Here is a 12,615-nt window from a genome sequence, read left to right on the forward strand (position 1 = left end):
CAGAAAACCTGTCAAAGGGAGCAAAGGTTCTCAAAAATACCCAGTTTTGTCTTTATTTGAGTTCCAGTGAAATCAGTGGAGATTTTTGTTAAAGTAAAAGGCCTGGCAAGAAAGCTATGACTTCCAGGAACAGCTGGGGATTGTTGTGTAAAATTTGCATGGTATGGCTGAAGTTTAATCTACTTTCATCAACATTTAAAGTGAGGAGTACTAATTTGGAATGAATCACTAACTGGAATGATTCACTCTGTCAATCAATCCTGCTCAAAGCTCAGTGTTAATGGATGGACATTCCTCACTGGGGTAAACTTTAGATAGGCATACCAAGGATAGGACTTGAAAAGAGTTTCTGTTGTTTATATAGGAGGGCACGCTCCAGAAAAGAAACATTTTCCAGGATCACACAGTACCGTAATAAATTAACGATATGATTACTAGTGTTTTTGTTAAAAACAATTAAGTGTTACCATTTCAGTTTAGACTTGTTTATCCTAAATGCTGTACACATAAAAATCACTAAGCAAACCCTGATGATTGTTCTTCCATAAAACTCCACTTCCAGCTCTTGCAAAGATTGTCATTAAGTATTTAACAGCAATAATGGTTTTTAATATGTATTCTCCTACTAAGCACTTTTCCAACACTGCATTTAATATTTCCTTCCTTCAAAATAAAGAAATATTATTATGGGCATGCCCTAAAAATGCTTCTATAGTTACGGTTAAACCCCTGAATGCATACAGCAGATGTCACCCTGACATGGCATTGTTCTGGAATGGCATCATCCCCAGTTCTCTTGCCTGCAACGTAAGATAAACTGATTGATCTCATTTTGTTTTTCACTTCCAATACCAGTAACAGAAAAAGAAAGGAAGTTCTTTATTACAAAGAAGGTGAGTTTGCAAGGCTGCATCATTTATAAGAATGTTTTGTAGGACAAGGAATGACCTGGTTGGCTAATATTTACCTTTTTATTTGAAGAAATATAGCAGTATGTGTCTTTAAACTACCTGTTCATTTCCACACTCCCAAAATACATCTGCTTGATTTCAAAGTTGGTATAATTGGATAAAGTAAATAAAGAATCAATTATGCCCTCTGTTACTAAATTTTGATAGGTTTACCTGTCTTGTCTGATAGTTAGATGTTAGTTAGCACAGTAAGATGCCACACAGGTCTGTGAAAGAAAGGCAGTACATGCTTCCAGTGTGTGTATATGTTTGTATATGTTTATGGCTTTTGCAGAGAACACTTTCCTGGACTGCACATCATTCCATCAAAGCCAAAATGTTGTGTTCCCCCTGAAAAAAAATTTCAAATTTAATGAACTGTAATTTTGAGAGTTTTGTTTATTCAAAATTTTTCAGTCTAGCTCACTTGAAATAAGAATGCAATTTCTACAGAAGTGTTGAGAAAACTGGAGCTGTCTTAGGAGGGTAAGTTAACACCTTCCATATCCTCCCTCAAGGAAGCAGCAAAGATAATTTTGGCTACACAGACTCTGGGTTTTGTTTAGAAATATAAGATCAACTGTAAATAATTTTAATGTCAGTGTTTCTGAAAATGATTGAATAATACTTCAATTTAAAGATGCATTACCATCTGAGAAGTCTTTTTAAAGTTGCACCACGTTGTGAACACTGATTTCACAAATGATCCTGACTCCTGAACCACTTGCTGCAGTCTATTGCAGTGTCACAGCTGTGCTATTTAGGGTAGAGACAGTAAAAGCCAAGCAACTCAGGCTAAGCCCATTGTGTGAGAAGTCATTCTATCTGCAGGAAAAAAAAACCCCAAAACAAAGGCACTGACACTTACAAGTCCAGCAATTTATTCCTCCTTAGAGTCTTCCTCATAATTTTTTTTCCAGATGTATTAAACGACAAGTTTCCTCGATGCATGGTCCAAGTGTGAGGCTGTGACTGCACAGTGTAGGGCAGAAAGGTTTTGAAAGTTTATTTTACAGTACTTGAAACTAATGCCCACTTTGGCGTATGCCTCTTAGCAAGCAAGTATAAACCTCACAGAAGCACAGTGTTAGAATTCTGCCAGCTTAGGTTTTTGCAGTTGCTTTCTTGACTTCGTTCAAAGGAGAGCACATGCATGAAAACCTTTCTCAGACATTACCAGAGATTAGTGGAACTCTGGCATTCATTGTGGCAAAACCTGAAAAATTATTTTTATATCACAGTCTACATAAACCTATTATTAATATCAAATATTAGGCATGAAGCTGAAATAGCTCTGGAAATGTTTAGAAATTTGAAAACACAAGGGTTGTATGAAAGAAGGTGTCATTCATTGCTAATAAAATGTTGGAGAATACCATCCTGGTTACACAGCAGCTCCTCACTATAACAGAGTGTTTGCAGCAATGAAGCACTTGGTAAACGTCCTCTTTGTAAATGAAATGGGAAAAAAATCTGAAGAAAATAAAGCATCTCCATGTATAAATCTCTCCTTGAAGCATATGAAGCTATTCTCACTGTCCAAGCCAATCTCTTTCTTTCAGGTAATTTTATTATTATAAAGACTCTAATGAAATGAATATTAATGAATTGAAAGAGTCTAATAAGTTATTCAGTGTGGAAAAATAATCTAATTTTTGGTTTCATAAGTATTGTAAGTCTCAAGAAACACTCTTCTCCGTACATCCATCAGTGCCACTGAGGTTAAAAAGGCCTCTGTGTAAGAATCAGTATAATTTGGTCCTACGGGAGGAAAACATAATCAAACTGGAAGCGTTATCACTTTGATTACTGGTTTGCAGTAGTGCCCACGTTGTATGATGTGTTCTGCCCACAGATAAGGCAATGTATGCTGGTACTTGTCTCAATGAGGTGAGTGGAATTTGCAATTCAGTGAGACTTTTTAGAGATCAAAGCAGAGGACAAAGACACGTGTAAAGAGTCATATGAAAGAAAATATCACTGAGTGGCACATTATTCCTTCTAGGCCCTATTCCATAATCAATTTGAATAAGTTAATTGATGTAGATACAGTTCAGCCTGCCAGAGATGATAATCTTAATTAGGAAAAATGGTCACACCGCAGGGATGTGGACTGCAACTGGAGGTGCACTTGAAATAAAGAGCTGATGTTATCGCTTGCGGAAATTGTTTCCAGCTCCTGCGTGTAGGGCTCGTTTGTCACAGCCCCAATGTCCTGACAGCCAGCCTTGTGCAAGTCACCTCTAAGGCAATGCTCTGGGGCCCTGTTGAGGAACACTGTTGTTCCTGCCTGTGTGCTGTCCCATGGAGAAGAGCCTAGAACACAACCTGCACACCCGCCCCTAAGGCTTGAGTATGTAAGATGTCTTTATCAAATAACTTAGAGCTTTATCCCTTGTATTTAGGCATGAACAAGTAGTTTTGTGTGACAGGCTATGACTATTGTTTGGAGATATTCAATTTCTTTCTGCACTTCATTAGAACTCACTTCTTCATTTTCGTTATGTAACAGTAGAAATGATTCTTCGATGAAGTTGTTCTGATAAACTCACCTTTTTCAAAAGGACAGTTCCCTCCTACTCACCATATTTTTACAACAGATCTATACAACCAAAATATTATGAATTTTTAATGATTATATGCTCAAAAAAACTATCAATAGAAGTCACTTGTGTGATATAACACCAGTTAAGAATTTTAAAAGGCCTTACAATTTTAAGCACCTGCAGTAAAGCTGGAGAATGGAAATGAAATTATTTGGCCTTTATGTAATTCTGTATTGTACTTCAGAGGTTTGCACACATCAGTACTACCAGTGTGGTGGTGAAGTATGAACACTTCACCATTTCAGATGGATACATAGTCACATTGCCAAAATTCTGCCTTTACCTAATTCCACAAAATGAAAAAATAAAAAAAAAAATCTGCTCACAAGATGGTCCTGTGCAGATCGCTGTGAGGGAGGCAGTTAGAACATTTCCACAAGAAAGTAATCACATCAGATGCAGGGAATTCAAGGAGCAAGTACAAAAACAGAGTGAGAAAGTTTATGGTTTGCTGGATCGTAGCAGTAAGCTCTGAGAGCATGGGAATACTCATAATAGCATTGATGTAGCCTAAGAAATTAGTAAACCCCAGCTATTTCTAGGAGAATTATTTAAAATCAATTGAAAAAAAAAAAGCATACAATCACTTCAAACAAAAAAAAAATACAAAACAAAAACCCACCAAAACAAAAAATCACATTAATTTTGATTCCAACGTGTAGTTCTAAAATGCATTAAGAATTTTTGCACTATAACACAACCATCACATTTTAAATGCTTAGTGGAATTATAATTTCTTTGGAGAGAGGTATGATGCATATCAGAGTGCAATAATGGGAAAAAAACCCTTGTCTTATTTTAGAAGAATTCAGTTTTCATTTCCACTTTGCATTCAATAATGTTATATATAATTTAGCACATGTATACGTGTATATATATATATATATATAAAAGCTTTTCTTTGAAAGGCTAAAATTCTGCTACTTTTCAACACCAAAACCTAGTAGTCAACAAAATTCTTTCATTTCCCTCATCTTCTCCATGATCACAACATTTTTAAATCTGTGCTTTGAAAAACTATTTTCCCATTCGGAGGAAGTCTAATTAATTAATATATTCTAGAAAATGTGGATTTAAACTCTTAGGTTTGCTACCAGTCAGGCAGTCTACTTGTCCAATTTTTTTATCTAAAAATGGCTATCAACTTTACTGCCCCGTTGCATTCTCTAATTAGGCTTTTTGATGCATGACCTTGCTAGCCCTCAGGCTCCATTGTCAGGAGCAGGTTTCAGGGCAGCAGTGGTGTCTCCCTGTAAATCTGGCAGCCTGCTGGAATTCTCTGCTGCATTCCCTAATGCGCACTTGCTGGTAACTAATTTTTTTTCAGCTTAATTTTGCACATCTCTAGATCAGCACCCTTCATGACTTCCTCAGGGAGGTTTTCCCTCAATTTTTTTAGTCAGTCATTTTTCATGGTACCTCATCTAAATTTTCCTTGTCATTTTCATTTGCCCCTTTCACATTGTATAGCTTTTTCTCTCATTGATTACTTGATAATATGAAAGAAGTTGAACAGATGCTCTCACTAAACAAAAGTGAATGCAGGTTCAATGAAGGAAAAGAAGAAATTATCTCTTTTCTTCTTCACATGCATGAATAATTCCCACACAAAAAAGGAGCAACCTTCCATTAAGTCATATATGTGAACTGATTACAACTTGGTCTCAGGAAAATAGCAGAAAGTCCTTCAAAGATATGCATATGCCTTTGAGAAAATAAGAATACAAACTTAATCCAAAAAGTACAAAGCCTCTCCTCTCAGAATATTTTTCATCCTCATTCCCTGAGATTTGCTTATGACTGAAAGGGTCTGAGTATGCCCACAATCACACAGAGCCTTAAGTCTCTCCCACGTGTAAAGGGTCAGCTAGCACAGTACCAGTCCCTAGGTTCAGAATTAACACAGGGAAATATCTTTGCTCCTTCACATTTATACCCAATACTGCATCGACTCAATCAAATTATGGTTTTATTTTACAAGACAATTTATTTTTATTTTACAAGGCAGTTCAATGAAACTTAGTGAAAACCTATCTGGAAGAGGGCATCTCAAATTTTCAGTAATTCTTTCTTGATTCAGAGCAGGATTTAAGAGCATCCACATAAGAGAAAATAGAAAAATATATTTGGTAATAATTTGATGTAAACAAAACTAAAAATCATGTTTCTGCTTTTTCCATCCAAGATCAACAAGTCATCTCAAGGCAGAAGAGATTTCAGACCTAGAGTGTAAGACTCAGCAATAATTGGATTTGGGAACAAGATGTGCTGCTTGTTTTGTGAGCCACAGTTTTAAGATCCAGTTGGAAAGGTACCCAGGCAATTACAGACTGAAATAGGCTCCTCGTTTTTGGAAACACCCATTAAACTCATGTTTAATGCTTTTGAGATCCCACTAGGCATCCACCTTCAGACACCTAAATAATCTTTACAAACCCAGTCTTTGGGCTGGGATTTCATTACTCTCTCTGGTTTTGAAGCAAAAGCTAAATTAGAGTCCCACTTCCTCAGGCACCTTGTCCTCCCTCTTCTCGTCTGAAGTTTATAGCCTTTCTACTCTTATAGTAAAACTAATAAATCTTGGAGGCATCATTTCCAAAATTAAATCTAAAATCGCTAAGAGATGTTCTAAGTCCAGTAAATAAGAAAAGCAGTATTTTGACACAGGCTATTTCAATGCAAGTTTACCCTCAGACTGCTTTATCATCACAGGTGAGGTAACAAGCTACAGCACATGTGGCAGTAGTTCTTGAAGGCAGATTGCTTATTCAATGCTTATTTCTTAGTTTTCGGTTTATAAAAGATCCAACCAGTAGAAGTTTCCATAAAAAGTCTAATTGCCAGATTCCTGATAATTTGATTTCTTTATTTATTTTGTAAAAATATTAAATGAGGTAGGTATTTTCTGTCTATAGGATTTTTTAAATGCTTCCCTATTTGTGCATTTTATACACTGTCTGGTTTTTTATCCAGCCTGATCCATGCCAATAGATGTGAAGGAAATTACTCTGATGAGCTTTGGAAGATAACCTTAGAAATTATACAGCAGAATTTTCTCGAGCTATAATTAGTCAGTTGTCCTTTCTAGTGAGATGTTTTAAAGTCTTGAACAGTAGATATTTTACAGCCCATGTCAAGGATTGTTAACCTATCACACGATGATCTTTTCTGAGCACAGGATAGTACAGTGCCCTCAGAGGCATTTGCTCATTGCCTGCCTCTAGGGGTTAGAGACTTAATGATACCCTATCAACATCAGTTAAAATAAATGCAGAGTGTACCTCATCAAGTTCTGAATCACAAAATCACATCATTTTTGAGGTTGGAAGGGAACTCTTGAGACTATGTAGTGCAATCCCACTGTTCAAGCAAGGTCAACCAAAGCTTTTGCTGAAATTCAAAAGATTACTCTCTGCTCAATTCTCCAGCCTGTTTATGTCCCTCTGAATGGTAATCTATTATATCTGGTCTCTTACAGCCCTTTCTCCAGGTTTTGTGTCAAACCTGATCAGGATGAAGCCTTCCCCATCACCCATGTCATTAATGATGATGAATGGTGCTGGATCCCTGGGGTGTGCTGTTGGTGACTGACCTCCAGCAGGTCCCCACTCCAGCCCTCCTGCAGGCTAAACAGAGCCAGCTCTCTGTGCCTTTGGATGGAAGGTACATCCTTGATCCCTCTGTAACCCCTCACTTGGGCCTCTCCATTTCTCCCTGGCACTGAGGAGCCCAGCACCAGACACAGTGAGCACTGGGGAAGGATCACCTCTCTCCACTTGCTGGCAACACTCCTAATTCCAGCCAGGGATTCCTTGGCCTTCTTTGTCACCAGGGCACGGTTTTGGCTCCTACTTAACTTGTTTTCCATCAGATTCTCCAGGTCTCTTTCTACCAAACTGCTTTTCAGACAGTTGGCCCCAAAAGGCATTGTTGCATGAGGTTATTTCTCCTGAGGTGCAGAACTTCACACTTTGTTGATTAAAGGGAAAAAGCCAAAATCTGGGCTTCTGATGACCAGGGTGGTGATTCTGCATTTTGCCTTAGCCCAGACTCTTAGGATCCTGTTTTCCACTGCCCTGGTTACTGCAGTCAAAGGATGTCTCTGAATTCCACATCCCTGACCTCTTCTTCCCAGTTTGTAAGTATCAGGTACCACTCCTTATTAATTCCTGGATCACGTGTCAGAAAGCTGTTCAGTGCAGTTCAGAATCCTCCTGTTTGCTTTCCCTTGTTATGTGGTCTTTCTAGCAGAGGTCAGAATGTCATGTCTGGCACAAGAACCAGGAACTGGGAATATGAGGCTTCTCCATGCTGTGTGACAAAGATCTCACCTGCTCCTTTCCTGTTAGGAGTGACCTGTGTTGGTCTGCCCCAGTCCCCAGCACAGCAGCTCTCATCCCGAGGCAGAGCTCCATGCATTCTGCCTTGTTTCTCACACACGGGACAACTCCCTCTGCCATTCCCAGCCCGTGGCTCCTGAGGGTCTGTGTGCTTTGCAGCGCTGTTGTGTCACTGTCCCACCAGGTCTCCCCTGTTTTAGTGAGGTAATGATCTTCTAACTGCACACAGACCCTTAATTCTCTCTGCTTGTTTGGACTCTGTGCATTAGTGTACAGGCTTTTTGGGGGTCTCAAGTGTGCTGACTCCCCAGGAAGAGACTAAGAGATTCCCTCACGAGGCTGTGGCACAAGCACTTCTTTATTTCATCCCTGTGCTCCTGGCATCTCCCCCCAGCTTGTGTTTTGATTGCATTGTCCCTTCTCAGTGTCTCAGATCCTTCACCCACCCTCTCCTCCACTTGGGACCATGAAGGAAAGGATCAGCAAATATGTTCATGCTCTTTTCCAGATAAATTGTAACTAGTTTAACCTCCTGTGAAAATCAGTAGGAAGTATAATTTCTGATAAAGAGTTTTTCTTCTTTAATATAAATTTGGCATACTTAAAGCATTGCTTCATTGCTCTTCATTGGCAGAACGATTCTGAGGCCAGAGCCGTTAAGTCTTGCTGAAGTTTGAGTCTTGCTCTCAAATAAATCTTTTAGGAAAACCAATGTTTTACTCACAATATATTGCAGTATTTGACTCACCAATATGTTTTCAGTCTATTTTCAGAATTGTATTGGATTCGCACATTTATTGGGCAAATCTGATTGGTATCGTTTCCTATTAATAAATGACAAACTTTCATTCTGTATTGCTTGAGTTATAGCCCTTACAAATGCCACTGTGATCTTTTCCTGTCTCTCAGGCCGAGATGATAAAACATTTAATAGTGCAGTTTTCTTCCCAAGCACTATTTCACCTCTTAGTGTTGTAGTTCATTATTGCTGCAATTGTATTATCTTTTTTTGGCATATATTTTGAAATATCTAAATTTGATGAGCTGAAGGTATTCATTCTAATCAGTAAGCTAGGATTATTAATTGAAATTCAGTTGAAAAAACAGAATTTGAAATGCAAAACAAAAGTCTTTTTTAAATTACATTTATTACTGGTTTACTTGTTTCTTATTGTTTTGTTATAAGCAAAATTCTAAAAGGTTTGCTTTGTCAATGTAAGACTATAACTCAGATTTACAAGGAAATTAGACTATTCTTGATAATAAATTGCAGTAATAATAAGAAATTAGTATCTTCTCTAGATGAAATGTTCATTATCTTAGCAATAATTACTGTAGAGATGCTTAGCAGTTTTGCACACAGAAAATATGTGTTTACCAGAGTTCATGTTGGACTTCACAGTTATAAAATATTATCTGAATATTTTGTGGAATTTTTTTTGGATGATTGGGTGGGTTTTTTAAATTTATTTTTTCCTTTCAATAAGAAAGTTAGGCTTAATTTAATCTTAACCAGTTTAGAGGCAGCATTCCAGGACATAGGTGGCCAGCATTTACTGAAGAAGAAGCTGGAAAGAAGAACTACTAACTAAATAGAACTCAAATGCCTTTAGAACTTGGACTGAAGTCCTCTGTGTAACACACAAATTACCCACATAATTCAAGCCACACAAGACAGAAAGAAGCAGTCCTCTCACACTTTTTCTCTGACACAACAATATAGCTGTCTTGGTGACTTTGACAGCCCAAAGTTAAGTTTGTAGTTTCTTTTTACCATACAAATTGGGCTATTTTAGAAAGAAATCTGCCCAGACTGTCCCAAAGACCATGGGCAGGTTCAGGGTAGCCAGAAAGAGAGCCCAAATGGAAGCACACCTTTCAGTGTCATGGAAGAGCAGATTCCCTGTTGCTTCACTTTTGCTCTGACTGGATACATGTGTCACAATTCCAACTACTTCTAGAAGCTATTCACTTGTCAATCTTGTCTCATAGAGCTCTCAAGAAATCTATCACCTACTTTATGATTCTCTCAGTTTCTAATGTAGTAACATCAGGACTGAAACATCTCAATGCCTGCTGGAATTTGGAAGTTCATCCACGTTCTAAGTACCACTAACTACCCAAAAACTGAGCATCCTGGGGTAGGAACTGCCCTGCTGTGTTTAGCATTAAACATTGGTGTGTAAGGTGCTCAAGGACACCAATATTCAGTTCTCACTTCTCTCCCTAGTGATTGCTTTACTTACTCTCTTTGTTTCCTTTTACCCAGCAAGCATTTAATTATACTGTGCAAAATAGAGCAACTTCAAAAGAAATTTAAAATAGCTTTCACTAGTACCTTTTGCCATAATTCGATATCTAACAGTCACTTAAAAAAAATTGAAAAGTAGAGTATGACATAAAACCTAGATTTTTACAAATTGAGTCCATTAACTGTTAATTTATAAAATAAAGTTAATCTCACTTCCTGTTTTCTTTTTAGGAAGAAATAGATGTGTGTTCACAATGTGATTTTCAGATGAGTTCCATACGTGAGATAATGGAATATGCAGCACAGATCAGAGGGGCCACACACATCAGAGGAAGCAAGCTTCTGGGGTGTACACCTAGAAAACTGCAAAAACATGGGCACATGAGAAACTCTGCCAAAATCTAGATGTCTAGAGGACCTAAAAATTAAAATATAAAACCCACAAACATCTTCAGAAATTACCAATATTTTGGTTTCAGAAAGAAGTAAATAAATATTTTCAGAATTTAAACGGGTTCAGAGCCAATTATCTGTAAAGTGCCCATTTGGGTGGTTAGGTATTTGTGTGAGTTGGAGCTAACTATTGAAACATAAAATACGTGTAAAGTCGTGTTTAAAGACATGAAAGACTCTAGTCCATGTGTATTAACACTCCCTTTTCTGCGAGGAGAAGTGCTAATTCTGATCTACAGCTCCCCAGCAGTATGATTTAATTTGTCCCCTGGTTATAAAATGGCACTCCACACTGAGATTACATGTTCAGAAAGGGCATCTGAAGATGTCCTGAGTTCCACTGTAAAATTGTCTCGGCGTGGTAGAGGGGAAACCCACCTCAGTCAGGGTGAACCGTGGGGCAGAGTCACTCAGGGCAGCACAAAAAGAGAATTATTATGGAGATAGATGCATTATCTGTGGGTAGAAGAAATATGACTACGGAGATAATCTGCTCAGCATGCACATGAGCATCTTAAGGAAGAACAGCAGAATAAAAGCAACTTCTCCTGAAAAAATATAAAATCAGTTTGAGGTGTTTATGGTTTCATTGTGTTGTTTGTTCCTCAGTGGATGTATAATTTTTTCAGACTTCTGTATTTTGTTTTAGAAAAATGCAGTTATATAATTTTAGGTAAACCCATAGACTTTGGGTTATCCTTCTGTTCCAGGTCCTAGTTAAAATGGTAAATTAAACAAGGAAAAAATTGAAAGGGTACACTTAGATACAATGATTACTTACCATTATTAGCTGTACTTTTTTATTTTCCAATTTCCTCAGACTTTTAGTATTCAAGCATTATAAATCAAGCCTAAGCACAATAAGGTGAGATTTTAAAACCTAATTTGTGGACTGGTTTTCTGCTTTTGATTACTTTGATATGCTCCTTCCCACAAATGTAACAAGCAGAACCGAAGATTGAATAAAGTGATTCTGGAAAATATTTACTTCTAGGAGCAGACAATAAAATGGAGATACATTAACAAATTGAATGAATAATTAGATTAGATTAGATTAATAATTAGATTAACCAGAAAAGATACTTTTGCCTGCACTTTTTGTGATGACACATGAGACAGACTTTCAAAAAACTGCTGGAGTGAAAATACTAGCTTTCTTGAAACCTAAAAATGCTTAAGGTCAACCACACAAACGAGAATTTCAAGAGAACCATCTCCTTTGGAAAATATGTCCTCATACATAATATGTAGCTGCCTCTTGTGTAAATAGTAAGAAGCTGGAAAGAGGTATGAGGGTTGAGAGGAACTGGTCTCCAGAAGGAATGAAGAACCAGACATTTTACCCAGATTTATGAAAGCAAGTGACAATTTTCAGACTCATGTTCCTTTTTATTATTATTTTTTTAATTTTATCTGAGATAAAGGAAATATTTTATCTGACATTAATACTTTTAGCTTTATGGTTATTTTGGGGGAATAATAAGACTGAGTTAGCAAGGTTTTATACTTTTCTTTGTCTTAGAAATATCTCAGATGTATTTCCATAGTTTAGAGTGCATCAGAATATGACTCAGGGATATATATGCCACTACTGTCCTGTAGAAAACAGCTTGAAGAGGAACAAGTATGTTTCAGTGCCACAATGCAAAAGGATGCTAATAATCATACTCACTGAAAAGTTATTTATCTCAATCACCACCATTCTTTAAAATACAATAAAACCTGAATATTTTTCCCATCATGAACTGGCATTCAAGGCTGAGACAAACCCACACTCCACTAATGACCCTGTTCCTTGATCTCAGGGCTGTTGGCAGTGAGCATTAACACGTCCAGCATCTCAAGGTTCACAGCACAGCAGATGTCTGGAAACAAGTCGTGTAAAAGTGTTTATTTAGAATAAGACAGATGTATTGTGCATAGTTTAGACATAATGCTCTCTTATTATGCTGAGGAGATTTTGCATGTGGTTGCACAGTATTCTTAAAATATTTCTTTTGTCACATGTACTCCTG

This window comes from Sylvia atricapilla, chromosome 6, assembly GCF_009819655.1.
Source record: "Sylvia atricapilla isolate bSylAtr1 chromosome 6, bSylAtr1.pri, whole genome shotgun sequence".
Classification (NCBI taxonomy): Eukaryota; Metazoa; Chordata; class Aves; order Passeriformes; family Sylviidae; genus Sylvia; species Sylvia atricapilla.